At 37.6% G+C, this 17,171-nt stretch overlaps 2 long non-coding RNA genes across 2 annotated transcripts in view; both read right to left on the reverse strand.

The window, feature by feature from the left end:
- Positions 1 to 3,141: 3,141 nt before the first annotated feature.
- LOC141572937 (uncharacterized) lies at positions 3,142 to 9,381 on the reverse strand. The gene is made up of 3 exons (XR_012498509.2): positions 8,336 to 9,381; positions 5,432 to 5,521; positions 3,142 to 4,968 (listed from the first exon to the last, which is right to left on the reverse strand). It is a non-coding gene; the product is annotated as an uncharacterized LOC141572937 (long non-coding RNA).
- Positions 9,382 to 13,760: 4,379 nt separating this feature from the next.
- LOC141572938 (uncharacterized) overlaps positions 13,761 to 17,171 on the reverse strand; it is an 83,702-nt gene continuing 80,291 nt past the window's right edge. The window contains exon 3 of the long non-coding RNA XR_012498510.2: positions 13,761 to 16,878. This is a non-coding gene — a long non-coding RNA (uncharacterized LOC141572938). The remainder of the gene's footprint in view (positions 16,879 to 17,171) is intronic.

Consider the following 17,171-nt stretch of genomic DNA (forward strand, 5'->3'; position numbering starts at 1 on the left):
GGACATTTATGCATATGGGTAGACTAGAGTCCCTGTTTATAAAAACGAAGTTTGGATTTCCTAGGCCAGTCTTCTTAACATTTTTTTTAAATTGGGGAACAGTGTATTTCTCCAGGGTCCATCAGCTCCAAGTCGTTGTCCTTCAATCTAGTTGTGGAGGGTGCAGCTCAGCTCCAAGTCCAGTCGCCCGTTTTTTAGTCTCAGTTACAAGGGGTGCAGCCCACCATGCCGTGTGGGAATGGAACCGGCAACCCTGTTGTTGAGAGCTCGGATTCCAACCAAGCCATTCAGCCAGCCTCTAACATAATCTCTTAGAAAGGAGGAAAATTCAATCCCTACATGGACCACTGTGAGCTGCGCCCTCCTTAAAAAATAAAAAAGGAAAACTTGAAACAAGGCTCTCTTGATAATTTACATTAGACTCTGCTAGAACCTGCAACTTCTGAGTGAATGTTGAGACCCAAGAAAGAATTCCTCAGTAGGTCATGTTTCTATATCTTATTGAAAAATGGATAAGGATTAAGTATCTGGGCTAGAATATGTATGTGTATTAGTTTCCTAGGGCTGCGGTGACAAAATACTACAAAATGGATGGCTTATAACAACAGAAAGGTATTATCTCACAGTAATGGAGGCCAGAAGTCTGAAATCAAAGTGGCAGCAGGATTGGTTCCCTCTTGGGCTCTCAAAGAATTTTCCATACTTCTCTCCTAGCTTCTGGTGGTTGCTGACAGTCTTTGCCATTCACTCTAATCTCTGCCTCCATCTCCACATGCTGTCCTTTCCTGTGTGTCTCAACAGTTTGAGCATTATTTAGTGTCCAGATTTCCCTCTTGAAAGCACATTAGTCATTGGATTAAGCCCCCCCCCCAATTCATTATGACATCTTTTTAACTGGATTACATCTACAAAGACCCTACTTCCAAATAAGGAAATACCTAGATGCAAATAGACTGGGAATCAACCCTGTCTGAGTTCCCGGGTACTACTTTACATGATGAGAGAGGGAGCCTGAATTGGTGGGTAGCTAAGTCTGCCACAGGGATGTATTTCTATCTGGAATATATTTAAAGATGGGTCTTGCTTGTAGAAAGTGGAAAGGACATTTTTAGACATTCCTTTTAACCTTATGAATCTATGAGGCTGTGGTGCAAGATCTTAGAAAATATCCTGTGATTATCTTTAAAGAGAGACAACTATAGGATCAGACAGTTAATGTAAATTTCTTATGTAAAAGCAGCATGAGATATTGAGGAGGAGTATAGCCTCTGCTGCTGGTTTGTCTGGATTTCAGAATCTGAGCCTACAGGCCACTACAAACCTCTGTGCTTTTACCCTCCCAAATACCTACAGACATTTATTAATGATCTGTTTTACAGAAAATTACTTCTCAGTCATAATTTCTATAAATGGGGGATGTTAATTCTTATTTCACTAGGTTGTTGTGATAACATGCACAGTGCCTGTGTCTGGCAAGTGTTTTATAATGATAGCTATTGTTATTACTAATATTATCTCTATGGAACTACAATAGTAAAAGAACATCTGGTAAAGTAGTCCATATCACCAATAATGAAATAATTTTAATTTAGAACAAAATAAAATATTTTTACTTATTGTATGCTTTTCATTTAAAAAATAATGTTCAGACTGTTGAGACAGCACTAAACTAGATATTCATTCCATCTCACCATTACACTAGTTCTCTTCATCCAGCCATATTGTTTGTGCTGGACCTCACCTCACTTCCTTCATCCAAGTCTCTACTCATGTCATCTCTCCAATCTTCCCTGACCACCTTACCCAAAAAACCACCCCCTTGCTCTCTATGATCTCATACTGGTTTATTTTCTTTCATATCTATTATCTTTCTTTTATTATTTTTTTCCTCCCCTTTCTTCCGCCTCCCCCACACACACTCTGGTTCAAGCCGTGGTTTCTCAGTCTAGTTGTGTAGGACACAGCTCCCTGGCCCAGGCTGGTATTATGAGCCTTGTGCTCCCCCGGCTGAGGCAGTGGGTCGCTAGTCATCGGTCGCCAGTCGTCGGTAGCCAGTCACCAGTCATCGTTCTTCGGTCAGCCGCTCACAGCAGCTCCCCGGCAGCCCAACACCAGGGAGAACTGTTGAATCTTAGCTGTAGAGGGCGCAGCTCACTGTCCCATGTGGGAATCGAACCAGTAACCTCAGCTTTAGGAGCACAGTGCTCCAACCACCTGAGCCACTGGGACGGCCCTCTATTTTTTCATATCCATTATCATATACATTTTATTGTATAATTCATAAATGTATAATATATTACACTATTATATTACATGTCATCTATAAATAAAAAATAGATAATTATATACAATCTATAAATATATAGATAGATATATAGATATTTGTTGCCTCCATTAGAATGAAAACTCCATAAAGGCAGGGATTTTGTCTGTTTTTCTCAGTGCTCTATTCCCCAATATCTTGAACAGTTTCTGGGCTACAGCATCTGCTCAAAAATTAATTAATGGTGCTGGCAGCATTGTAAATTATCACAACCTTTTATGAATAAATTTGACAATATGTTTCAAGAGGCAGTAAATTTCACTTAACATTAGTTCATAATAATAGCAATATTTATTGTGAGACATTGCACTAATCACCTGTGTTATATCACTTCTTGGACTCTGTCCTAAGGAAGTACAAGATGCATTTAACATCTTTATTCGACCCCACTATGCGCCACTCTCCCAATTCTAGTAGGAGAGATCAAAACAAAGATGCAGGAAAATAAAAGTATAAACGAAGATTTTTATTGTAATGTTACTAGGTTGGTGCAAAAGTAATTGTGGTTTTTGCAATTATTTTTACCTTTTAAACCACAATTACTTTTGCACCAACCTAATATCCCTTAATAGCAAAAATGTAAAACAACCTAAGTTCCAAAAATGGAGAAATGAGATGTGCAGCAAGGTTAATCCTTTTATTGTTAATTTTGAAAGGACAGACTGGTACTGGTCAAAATAATTTGTTGCCAATCGCCACCAAATCATACACTTTAACCTTGACTGATCAATTGGAAAAGCCTCCTCTAGTCATTTTCCCACTCTTGCTTCCGGAGGTGAAAGCTTTCATTCAGTCAAGCAATTGCACAGCCACACTTTCTTAGGTCCCTCACGGAGTCCCTCCAACTGGAGAGTTCTGCTCTTTTCATCCCCTGTCCTATAGGCCCCATAGTCATCTCTTCTCCATGGCCTTTGACCAAGCATTATGGCATCAGTCTGAAATGTATACAAGGCACATCTTTTACTAGATTCTTTAATAAGCCTTTACTGAGCACTGGCTCTGTGGTGCCTTCCCAATTCCAGTAGTAGAGAGAGGGGGAAAAAATAAGCAGGCAGCCAAATAAAAGTATTTCAAATTTTAATAAATCCTAAGGATACAAACAAGAAGTAGAGATGGAGAATAATGGAGAAAGTGCTTGAAACAGAATGGGCAGTGAAGACGTCAATGGAAGAGTTGCAATTATAACTGAAAACAAAACTAAGAATCAAACCCTCTGAAGAGAGGGCTGAGAAAACATTCTAGGTGGAGAGAGCAAAGCAAAGCCCTTGAAGGAGGAAACACCTTTACATTTTCCAGGAACTGAAAGAAAATTAGGGTAGACAAAGTTCAGCAGCACTAGGTATGTTTGGTGATAGGCTATCAGAGTCCAAATGAAGTGGGGCACATTATGGAGTTTTATGCTAAGTACTGCTCAAAAGCTTTAAGCCAAGAGAACAGGCAATGATTATATGTGTTAAGAAAAAGATTATGTTTGCTGCTAAACTGGATAGGATTGCTGAATCAGAGGAGCCGTCAAAATGAAGGAAGTTAGATTAATCAGGAGGCTTTTGCAATAATCCAAACCAGAGATAGCAGTGGTGGGGACTAAGGTTGTTGTGATGGAAGTGAATGAAGAATGTAAATTCAAAACATACCTTGGGGATAGGATTAAAAGAGTTGTGATGAATGGTTTGTAGGGGATCAGAGAATAGGAAGAATGCTGGGGCCACTGGTAGTTTTCAGACTTGAGGACATTTACAAAGATGAGGATGGCTGGTGAGGGAAGTGGGAGGAGGACAGGTTTTGACTAAGAAAAACCAAGTGTTCTGTTTTTACCTTAATATGAAAAATCAGGGGTATGTTTCTGTATTAATTTAGGCAGGGCTTCCCTAACAAAATACCACAGACAGGACACCTTAAACAACAGAAATTTATTTTCTAACAGTTTTGGAGGATAGAAGTCAGACATCAAGGTGTCAGCAAGTTTGGCTTCTTCTGAGATCTCTCCTTGATTTGCAGATGGCCACCTTCTCCCTGGGTATTCACTTGGCCGTTCCTGGGTCTGTGTGTTCTGCATGTCCTAGTCTCTTCTTATAAGAACACCAGTCATATTGATAGGGTAGGTAGGTAAGTAGAAATGAGCAGCAGAAGGATAGACTTAGCCCCAGTTAGAAAGCCCCTTGCTGCAGCTCCTACTTGGGTCAAGACCCCTGGCAGCTGCCCTGCAGGACTCCTGGCTTACACATACCTCTAAATCAAAGAGATGTATTGTTAAAAGTCAGAGAAGGGGGGAACCCATTCTGTTTGTCACCAATACCTTACTAGCCCAACAGGCCTCCAGGTTTTCACATACCCCAAAGAGATGTGTAAATATGTTCTCCCAAAACCAAGGGGATGTGTTTATACATCCCCCTAAATAAAAAAATGTAAAAAATGCATTGCTAAATGCCAGAGGACTAGGTACCCCAGAGGAAGAAAGAGAGATATGAGAGGGGTGAGGGAGAAACAATTCTACCCATAGAAATAAAAGCCTTCCTGCAATGTAAGGAGAGGCTGCTTCCCTCTCTCGGGTCAGCCGGCACCATGTCTCAGAGTGTACTCTCTTTCACTAATAAACTTCTGCTGTTCATGCTGCACAAATTTCTGTCTCTTGATTGAAGTCTTTCCTTCATGAAGACAAGAAATGAGATTTTGAAATCATTTTCCCAGTAGCAACATTTTACCTTAATTACTTCTTTAAAGCTTTATCTCCAAACACAGTAATATTCTGAGGTACTGGGGGTTAGGATTTCTGCATATGAATGGGGGGGAACACAACTCAACCCATAACAGTTTTTTCTCCTCCTTTTGAATTGCAATATAAAAAGTCCTTTTTCTGTTAGATGGTGGGTATGGACCTAGCCCAGAAGTGAGTCAAATAAGAGGAAGAACTCCCTTCTGCCACATAAATTTGAAAGCACAGAAGAAAATTTGGCCTCCGTTTTGTTTTCAGTAGATGCAAACAAAATAATTTTATTGATAATATTATCTGTTATAATATATGCCATTTAACTGATAAGATAAAGAATAATAATTCTGGATATTTATTATGGAATCCTTCTTAACATTCATTCTCACAATTATACTCACCTCCTTTTCTGCTCCAAATTTACATTCTGGCTTCAATTTCCTTCTCAGGATCCCAGTGTGAAACAGTTGTAATGTTCATATTAGGAATATCTGAAACATTTTTTAAATGCTCTCTTTTTATAACTCTCTACATTTCTTTATATTTGCTTTTCATCCCCTAATTATGCAAATTCAACTGGCATTCAAATAGGCATAAGCCTGAAAAGCACATGTAATGTGGTCCTTGACCAGTATGTGGGGATGTGTTCATGCCTTTGAAATTACAGTGTGATTACTCCAGTTACTACACTTTCTGAACAGAGAAAGTTCTCAAAATGCCCTGGGTTTTTTCCTTTTTTGAAACAGTAAAGAATAAAAGTTGTTTTTAAAAACAAAGACTCCGCTGTATGATAAACTATGCTTTAAAATTAATTTTATCCCACGGCAATCATAAGATGAGGATTGTGCAAGTTCTAATTAATAATGAGCATCACCAAAGCAATACAGTATGAAGTGTGGGATTTATACTTATAAGAATCTTTTATAAGTCTATGTGTTTTTATGTCAAAGAAAACAATTAAAATTGTATTAGAGGAAACGCAACTACTGGAGCTTCACAGTCAAACTTTTGGGTAGCAAATTGAACTTTTTTAATTTTTTGTTTTCTTTTTTCTTTTTTTCTGTTTTTATTTATTTTTGTTCTTTCTTTCTGAACTATTTTGTTCATACTGATTTCAAAGGGTCTTATAAAGATATCTAAGGTTGGAAAGTTATAATTTAGCTGTCCCAAATATGAAATCTGGGAAGTTCACTTTATTTTCTTCTTTGTGCCAGGTCCCATACAAACCTAAATCAGCAATATAACCATCATCAAATTAAAGGGCAAGATCATATATATTTGATCTTGCATATTTGCATACATACATGCATATACATATACGCACATATACATATATGTATATTTGAGTGGCATGTCTCACTGCCCTCAAATAGGATCAGAACTAAAACTAATTGTAGCTATGTAACAATGGAATGCTTTTGCTTCTCTCCAGTCTGACTCTTAACTGTAAATTCTAGCCTTCTTTTCTCCCAGGGCCTTCAAGCAAATAGTTCTAATTGACTACAGGAATTCTGCAAAAACAGCCTCCTGAATAGGTGGGAAAAGATATGCAAAGCCATGACTGTTTACAAAGATTTACAGGAATCTCAGGACCGGACTCAGATCAGCAGGGGAGGCTGGGTGGGGGAAAGGGTGGGGGTGGGGTCAAGAACATCAAGAACCCACTGAGAACAAAGAGATTTGGAGATTCCTCCCACCCCCATTCCTTGGAGCCCACCTCTTGACCCGCCCATTCTCCCTTCCCTTGACATAAAAGAAGCCTGAATTCTGGGCTCGCTTAAGATGCATTTGAGGCACTTTTAGGTCTCCCATCTTTTCAGTTGGCACCTTCTCCACCAATAAACCTTTCCTTTCTGCAAACCCTGACACTTTGAGTTTGCACCTTTCGATGCGTCTGAGCACATGGATGGGCCTTGAACCGGAAACAACTACAGGTCTTTGTCAAATTAACAGTACTACTTTGAATACAAATTAGGCACAGCATGATTATTTTCATGTATTGACTCCTTTAGTAACTTTCAAGTGGTGGTATAAAAGAAACAGCCTTGCAGTGCATCTTATTCGATTATCACTTTTTATAAGGGGAATGGACAGCACATTTCAGATTCTTAAACACTAAAAACCTCACAAAAGTAACAGAGAGGATCATAGAATAGTTGGCATCCAGAAACAAGTAAAACAAGCATTTTTATGGATAGATTTTCATGAGAGTTCGAAAATGTATTCATTCTTATAGTTTCAATGTAAGATCCAATAGCCTGAAGGAACAGTTGAGAAGTAATGGCTGGGAAGGACAAAATGTTGAGCAATTGTTCCTTGTTTATATTATAATCTTGCTAATGGAGGGACCTGTATTGTACTTTTTTTTTTTTTTTAATTCCCTCTACGGCCTAGCAGAGTACTTTGTCTATAGAATAATCTCAGGTTCGTTTTTATTGATTAACTGAATGAGTGAGTCCATTCATTATATATCAAAACTAAATCTCAACAGGAATTTATAAGCCCTGCCTCTTTGAATCTCTATCTATACTGAAATATCTTGTGAGCTTTTTGATGACAGCGGTTCTACCTTATTATATTCCCACGTCTTAACACAGATCACAGAACACAATGGAAGTTTGATAAATTTGTTACCAAGATTATATCAGTGAAATACACATTGGCCTTACTCATTGTATGTGACTGAAGTTAACAGTTTACCCACAGTAAAAACCTAGTAAATATTTAAACCTAGATAAACACGATTTGGAAATATGGCTACTGAAAGTACAACTAAAATCTAATATAAAAAGGTTTTTTTGGGATTCAGGAATAAATTCAGATTAAAGTAAGCATAATTCTGAATGATACTTTATTTATTACTATTAAATAGCTCAATCCCACAGAGGTGGGGAGAGGTGGGGAGAGAAGAGAAAGAAGTTGGAAACAAACAAGTGAGGCTCATAGGAGAAAATAGCTCCTCCGAGGGGAGCCACATGCTCTGATACCCATGGCAGCCACATGAGGAAGCAGCCTAAAATTAGCAGGATGGGCAAGCCCGGGAAGGGAAAACCATGGCAGCATTTCCTGCCCTCAACAGTGAGGTGAGGGGTCTGGATCCCCAGAGGAACCCTCCTTAGCCTGTGAAGCTCCACTGCAGTGTGTGCCAGGTAAGACTCGTCCTGGACACTCAGCCTGGAGGGGAAAGAAAGAGATTTCTTCAGGGGATGTCCAGACAATTGAAAGGTTTAATATTGCCTAGTAAAGAGATGCCTCCAGAAATCTAATAATTAAGCGAGCAATAAAAGTATTATATCCATGCTCACCTAAGGTATTCATCTGACGCCTTTTAACCTTGTGGAGTTGAGGCTCCCTGGGCATGTGTAGGTGCTGTTTTTTTCAAGTGTTGGAGTACTGGAGGAGGCTGTCCTAGAAAATTTGTAAAATCACGTGGAAGAGGAATGAGGAAAGGGTACCTCTAAGGATACAAAAAAATGGATGAGATACTACAGCGTTAAAAAGGAAAGATTAGAAATAACAGAAACAGGACTTGGTGGGCAATAGTGTGCTTTTTTCATTGTTGAAGTACACAGAATGGTTGAACTGAGGACAGATAACAGAATCCTGGAGGGGGCCAGGATTTTCTCAGTGTTATTATTTCACAAAGCACTAGATGAATGATTTATTTTATCATGGATATGAGTTATTCCCAGTCAGAGTACTTATCATTCTCCATGGTTTCTGTAAGTTACTGCCTTCTGTACTGGAATTCATTTTTATATTACTGATTGCTTTTTAAAGTTACAACTCATTAATGGTAAAACCTTCCAGTGCTATTAGGAGGGTGTCTCACAAGATTAATCTGAAGGGATTATGTAATTAGCAGAAATTCAGAACTTTAAAAAAATTACAGCTTTTTTGAGATACATTCACATACCATACAATTCAATTGTTTAAAGTGTACAATTCAGTGGTTTTTAGTATATTTACAGAGTTTCCTAACCATTGCCATAATCAATTTTAGAACATTTCATCATCCTTCTCCCAAAAAACACATACCCAGTTAGCAGTCATTCCTATTTGTACATTTCATATAAATGACATCATATAATATGTGGTCTTTTGTGAGATTTTGTTTTTCTTCTTTCCATTTTTCCTTTTCTTTTTTAAGGGGATGCTTAAGTGTGTAGCAAGAGAGAAGAAAAACTCTTCTATTGGGAGTATTAATTGTTGATTCATCATAAAAGGGAACTGTCATTATCTTATTGACCATTTATAATCCATTACTCTAAGATTATTCCATGATATGGCACTTAAGTGCTACATAAAATTATATAATAAACGCTTTTCAGTAATGATGATTTTTATTCAATGATAATCTTGCATACGACCGGATGGAATAAAATGCATCCATTTAGAATATCATTAAGGAACATACATGGTACATACCCTAAGGTTTTAGTAAATAAATGAAGTAAGATGTAATGTGTTTAGAACAGTGCCTGGCAAGCATTAGATTCTTAGTAAATAGCCATATATTTCCCCACCCTACTTGCAATGTTAAACATTTACTCATATTATAAAACATACAGAGCAGATTTGAAGAAAATCTTAACCAAGCAGAGTGCTTTGAACATACTAGTTATTCAATAAATGCTTATTAAAACAGAGAAGGGAGATTTACTCATGGATATGTGCATTATATAGCTGTGTCATTATTTCATAAAGGCTGTATAAAACAGTTTCATATGCTACATTAGGAGGTGCCAATTATAATGTCAAGTTTGAGGCTGACATCAACTGCAATCTTGGATAACTGACTTACTTTCTTTGGTCCTCAATTCATCTACAACTCCAGATCCAGATATGGTGGATCATAGCTAAAATGCCATCCCCATTGTTCATACTGTGGAATAGTTTATGGCAAGGTCTCTTAGACATACCTGCTTTATACTTATTTCATGGTAAAGGTCACTCATTGAATTATAGGATTGCTTCTTAGGGAAGTCCAGTGATTGACTCATAAAATATTGCAGCTTGTAATTACCTTGATGAAATCACCAGGTTCCACACTCTGGTCTTCAGCTGTCCAAGCTCAGAAACCTAATTTGTTTTTCAAACATTCTTCCAGTGATCCAGTCCTTTAGCAAAGCACTTACATTAACCAAACTCCCAAGAGAGTAATATAGCAGCCAGAATTTTGTTATTTACAATGAGAAAGATGGTTTTAGAACAAACCAACTATCATGTTCTCCTATCAACATAATTTTTCTCTATAAGGAAATCTATTTAAATTTACAAAAAACTAAATTGAAGGTAGAATGTTGCTGTATGACCATGGATAAGAGGAAGGCAAGTAATTGGTCATAGTATCTGGCAGTCTTGGAGTGGGGCTCCCAGCTCCACAATCTAGAACAGATAATATGGCTCTCGTGAATGAACACTGCTGATTCTTTCTTCTTTGTTTCCTTTCCTTCCTGTCATTCTGAATACATACCTCCTCAAATGAAGATATAGATGTAGATGTAGGTATAGATATAGATACACATATTTATATTTACCTATACACATTTATATTTGATAGCTAGATACCATCAATTATGAAATAGCCAAATTTTGCTTTTTTTTCCCTTCTGGTGTACTTGAGGCTTTTATTTGTTTGTTTGTGGGGAGACTTTTAGTATTTTTTTTTTAATCTTTATAACTATAATACATTCTTATTAGGAGTTTTTTTTAATTTAAGTATAGCTAAAAAAGAAATATGAGAGGAAAATCTCCCATAATTCCACTACCTAGATATAACCATTTAACATTTTGGAATATTGTACTCCAGAATTTCAAAAAATAAAATAGGGTCTATGTCAACTATAATTAAGAAATAAATTATAAATGAGTAAATAGACAAAATAGTCATATTATAAACACTGTTTTGGAGACTTTTTAAATTTTTATTTATCATAATTATCTTTCCATGTCAAAAAATGTATATCGCTTCCAATTTTTTTTTTTTAACATTTTTATTGGGGAAGGGGAACAGGACTTTATTGGGGAACAGTGTGTACTTCCAGGATTTTTTTCCAAGTTAAGTTGCTGTCCTTTCAGTCTTAGTTGTGGAGGGCGCAGCTCAGCTCCAGGTCCAGTTGCCGTTGCTAGTTGCAGGGGGCACAGCTCACCACCCCTTACAGGAGTTGAACTGGCAACCTTGTGGTTGAGAGAACACACCAACCAACTGAGCCATCAGGGAGCTCAGGGGTAGCTCAGCTCAAGGTGCTGTCTTCAATCTTAGTTGCAGGGGGCGGAGTCCACCCTCCCTTGCAGGACTCAAGGAGTCGAACTGGCAACCTTGTGGTGGAGAGCCCACTAGCCCATGTGGGAATTGAACCGGCAGCCTTCGGAGTTAGGAGCACTGAGCCACCCGGCCGGCCCCTATCGTTTCCAATTTTTTGCTATCACTTACAGTTCTTTATAAACATCCTCATAAGTAGATCACAATGTTAGTTGTTCATTTCTTAAGGTCCTTAAATTTACATACTTCAGTCATTTTATGCTGATTTTTTTAAATTATCAGTGTTCAAGGTACTCTGCTGATGTGTCCGTGTGTTTCCACTAATATAAAATTCTTTCATATTTATACATCACTTTTAAAACTTTTTTTTATAATCACATTTAGATTTTTAAATGCTTTATATATTATTTTATTTTTATACTAATTGTAAACTCCTGAAATAAGCAAAAAAAATCCATTTTTCTCATTTTTCAGTAACTGAAAAGGTAAGTTAACTAAAGCATGTGGTTGGACAGCAGGATGGCTCAGTTGGTTGGAGCGCCAGCTCTCAACAACAAGGTTGCCGGTTCAATTCCCACATGGGATGGTGGGCTGTGCCTCCTGCAATTAAAGACTGAAAATGGCAACTAGACTTGTAGCTGAGCTGCACCCTCCACAACTAGATTGAAGGACAACAACTTGGAGCCGATGGGCCCTGGAGAAACACACTTTTCCCCAATATTCCCCAATTAAAAAAAAAAACACACACACACAAAAAAAACTAAAGCATGTGGAATGATTTGCTCAAGATCATATAGGTGGGTCTAGAAGGTTCTTTTTTTCTTAGATCAGTGATTTCCAACTTGTCAGCAAGACTCCTGGAGGGCCAGGAAGAAACTGTAAAGGGTCCACAAATCCATGTGTGCATCAAGAATTGTCTTAAAACAGGATAAACATTATTTATTAGATAGTGCTACAATTAATAAAACATGAATTTGTTGGAAATAAGTACCATGTTTCCCCCAAAATAAGACCTAGCCGGACATCAGCTTTAACTCCTCTTTTGGAGCAAAAATTAATATAAGACCCAATCTCATTTTAATATAAGACCGGATCTTATAATATAATGTAATGTAATATAATATAATATAATATAATATAATATAATATAATAAATATAATATAATACCAGGTCTTATTTTAATATAACACAAGACCCGGTCTTATATTAATTTTTGCTCCAAAAGACACATTAGAGCTGATGGTCTGGCTAGGTCTTATTTTTGGGGAAACACGGTATTAAATTAGTGGTTGCTTTTTGTTATTATGTACTTTATAAATCAATGGATAAAAAATTATATTTATCATTACTTGGGATATACACAACATTTTTTAATGTTGGAAAGGCATCCTTGTACTTGAAATAATTACAGTGTTTCCCCGAAAAAGACCTAGATGGACAATCAGCTCTAATGCGTCTTTTGGAGCAGAAATTAATATAAGACCCGGTCACATTTTACTATAAGACCGGGTCTATAATATATAATATAATATAATATAATATAATATAATATAATATAATATAATATAATATAATATAATATAATCTCAGTATTATATTAATTTGCTCCAAAAGACGCATTAGAGCTGATTGTCTGACTAGGTCTTATTTTCAGAAAAACAGGTTAGGAACTGGTGCTTTTGCGCTTGCTGGGGTTCACTATATTTGCTCTCAAGTATTATAAAATAGTTTAGAACTCTTGACAAAACCATGATACAAAAATATAACCAGCAGTATTTTATCGCAAATAGAAGTTCCCCCACAGTATATAAATTATGCTGTCCTAAAATAATCTTACTGGATCCTTCTCTTTAGAACTTTCAAAGAAAACAAAATAAATAGGTGGTTGTAATTCTGTAAAGATGTAAGACATTAAAGGATTTGAGACATGAAAGGCAGTACATACAGATAACTCTTTCCTGCCATAGTTTGCAGAAGTATCCTGAGTCCTGGCAAGGTAGGAGAGCCCATCACAAATCACATTGCAGACTGGAAGCCCTTGTCTCCCATTTGAAGTACAAATCATTTCACAACTCTACAAACTCAGAGTACCCAGAACGAGCCTAATGTATATCCTCAAGGCAGAACCCTCACAGAATTTTACTTCAGGGACTAATCAGAAATGGACAATTTAAGGCATTTTCCCTTAAGCTGTCTTTAAAAACATAAAACATTTTTGAATGTTCATAATAGGAACCTGAAACTATAAGTAGTCATATTCATAGAGACAAGAAGTAGAATGGTGGTTACCAGGATCTGGGGTAAAGTGGAATGGGGAATTACTGTTTAATAGGTAAAGAGTTTCAGTTTTGCAAGATGAAAAAAGTCTGGAGATAGAAGGTAGTGATTGTTGCACAACATAAATTTACTTAATACCACAGAACTGTACTTTTAAAAATGGTTAACATGGTAAATTTTATTTTATGTATATTATACCCCAATTAAAAATAAATACTTTAAAAAAAAAAAGAATAGGTTACCTGGAGACCAGATTTTGAAATAGATTTTTCATTAGGACCATTACACACAATATCAAAATAGAACAGAGTTATGCTAAGACATCTCATTTTTTTGGTATGAATTTGATTCAGAGATGGGTAAATGATAATGTATACAAATCAACTAATACTTATAATAGTTCCTAAATCATCATTTTACTTATGTGGACACAATTCACCATAATTTGAGGATAAAAAAAATAGTGATCTCTGCAAATAATGACTCTTAATACTCAGATTGTTTTTCTAACACAGTAAGTCCTCATTTAATGTGGTTGATAGGTTCTAGGAAACTGAGACTTGAAGTGAAATGATGAATAACAAAACCAATTTTACCACAGGCTAATTGATATAAATAAAAATTTAAGTTCCTATGACATATTTCTGGAAACAAAATCATCACCAAGCTTCTTTTTTTTAAATTTTTTTTTAAGTTTTTCAATTACAGTTGACATATAATATTACATTAGTTTCAACTGTACAATATAGTGATTAGACATTTATATAACTTATGAAGCAATAACCCCAATAAATCTAGTATCCATCTGATGCCATACATAGTTATTACAATATTATTGACTATATTCCTTATGCTATACTTTACATTCCCATGACTATTTTGTAACTACCAATTTGTACTTCTTAATCCCTTCATGTTTTTCATCCATCTCCCCAATCTCCATCCCATCTGGCAACTATCAAAATGTTCTCTGTATCTATGAGTCTGTTTCTGTTTTGATTTTTCATTCTGTTCTTCAGATTCCACATATAAGTGATATCATGTGGTATTTGTCTTTCAGATATTCCACTCAGGTCAATACCCTCTAGGTACATCCATTTGTTGCAGGTGGCAAGATTTCATTCTTTTTCGTGGCTGGGCAATATTCTATTGAACATATCTACCACCTCTTCTTTATCCATTAATCCATTGATGGACACCACTGTTGCCTCCATATTTTGGCTATTGAAAATAATGCTGCAATGAATATATGAATACTCATGTTCCTTTGAAATAGTGTTTTGGTTTTCTTTGGATAAATACCTAGAAATGGGATTACTGGGTCCTTCTTTGTCTCATGTCATAGTCTTTTGTTTTAAAGTTTATTTGTCCGGTATAAGTATTGCTACCCCATCTTTTTTTTTTTTTTTTTCCTTTCTATTTTCATGAATTTTTTTTTCCATTTCTTTGCTTTCAGTCTGTGTATGTCTTTTTTTTTTTTTTATGATTTTATTGGGGAAGGGGAACAAGACTTTATTGGGAAACAGTGTGTATTTCCAGGACTTTTTTATTGGGGAACAGTGGTGTGTTTTTCCCATGACTCATCAGCTCCATCCAAGTCAAGTTGTCCTTTCAATCTTAGTTGTGGAGAGCGCAGTTCAGCTTCAGATCCAGTCGTCATTGTTAGTTGCAGGGGGCATAGCCCACCATCCCTTGTGGGAGTCAAACCGGCAACCTTGTGGTTGAGAGCCTGCGCTCCAAACAACTGAGCCATCTAGCCACCTGGGAGCTCAGGGGTAGCTCATTGACTTCATTCTCATTGCAGAGGGTGCAGCTCACTAGCCCATGTGGGAATCGAACTGGCAGCCCTGTTGCCCAGAGCTCATGCTCTAACCAACTGAGCGGCCCCTGCGTATGTCTTTCCATCTGAAATGAGTCTCTTGTAGGCAACATATGTAAGGAGTTTGCTTTCTTTTCCATTCAGCTACTCTGTGTCTTTTGTTGGAAGCATTTAATCTATTTACATTGAAAGTAATTGTTGATAGATAAGTAGTTATTGCCATTTTATTTTTCATATTTTTTTTCTTCTTCTTCTTAAAGAAGTCCCCTTAACGTTTCTTGTAATACTGGTTTTATTATATTTTTTGTAATATGGGGCTCGCTGAGGCAAGATGCTGCTTGTTTGGGGTTTGTGAACCTTTGAGAAATTTTAGGAAAGTCCACAGCATGAGACAAAACAGGCTGTTTGTATGGAAAAGCCACTGGAAGCAGCTTGGATGAGCCCACAAGTTGGGTGGGGCAGGGTCTCAGGGAATCATCAGGGTGGGATGAACATTCTCATCTGCACTCTGGGAGTCAGGGAGAGCTCAACAAAGAAACAATGGCTTCTACCAGCACTTCTGTCTGGATGAAAGCTGCCTCTCCAGCCTTTGCCCTGAGCCAGATGGTTCAGTTCTTCCCCATATGTCCCTCGCACCTTTCAAGCTGCTTCCCCAGCACTGGAACTCAGAGCGAGTCAGTCTGTCAGTAAGTCCATGCATAGGCCTATTAAGAGGAACGCCTGGGACTCCAGCCCCTTCCACCTCACTCTGCCATAATCTCCTTTGGTTTTCACAGCCAGACTTCTCTTCCTGGTGCTAGAACCCTGGGCTGGGACTCTGGTGTAGGACTGGGACCCCTCGCTCATCAGGGGGGACTTCTGTGCTAAGACTGCCCTCTTTTTTTTATTTTATTGGGGAACAGTGTGTTTTTCCAAGGCCCATCAGCTCCAAGTCAAGTTGTCCTTCGACCTAGTTGTGGAGGGCACAGCTTAGCTCCAAGTCCAGTTGCCATTTTCAATTTTAGTTGCAGGGGGCACAGCCCACCATCCCATGCAGGAATTGAACCAGCAACCTTGTTGTTAAGAGCTTGCACTCTAACCAACTGAGCCATCCGGCCGCCCCATCGGCAGCTCAGTGGCAGCTCGTTGTCTTCAATCTAGTTGTGGAGGGCGCAGTTCACTGGCCCGTGTGGGAATCGAACTGGCAACCCTGTTGTTAAGAGCTTTCTCTCTACCCAACTGAGCCATCTGGCCGCACCCTCCTAATATTTTACTGCCACACATTGATGTGGGAACCAGCTTGTTCCACATCTCTACCCATCCTATCAATCTCAACATGGCTTCTTCTGTACATCCTTAGTTATAAGACTTCTGTTCAGCTAGACTTCAGGAAATTCTCAATGATGGTTTTTCTGTAGTTTAGTTGTAATTTTGATGTGGTCATGAGAGGATGCAAGCACAGCATTTATCTACTGCACCATCTTGACTGGAAATCTTCACCAAGTTTCTAAATAAACAACCAAAACATTTCTAATGTTAAACATTGAAATAAATGTGAGCTATACATATATTTGAAAAAGATTAATAAAAACAAGTAAGACAATTATTTTCCTACCATCTTATTCCAGTTCAGGGTTGCAAGTGGTAAGAGCCCATCCTGGCAGCTGAGGGCATGGCAAGGCAGGCACCCACTCTGGACAGGACAGCTCTGCATCTCAGGATGCATCACACTCACACCCACACTCACTCAGACTCAGACAATGTAAACATGCCAATTCAGCCCGCATTCACATCTTTGGG

The sequence above is a fragment of the Rhinolophus sinicus genome, chromosome 15 (genome assembly GCF_057876585.1).
Source record: "Rhinolophus sinicus isolate RSI-liver-muscle chromosome 15, RSI-T2T, whole genome shotgun sequence".
Classification (NCBI taxonomy): domain Eukaryota; kingdom Metazoa; phylum Chordata; class Mammalia; order Chiroptera; family Rhinolophidae; genus Rhinolophus; species Rhinolophus sinicus.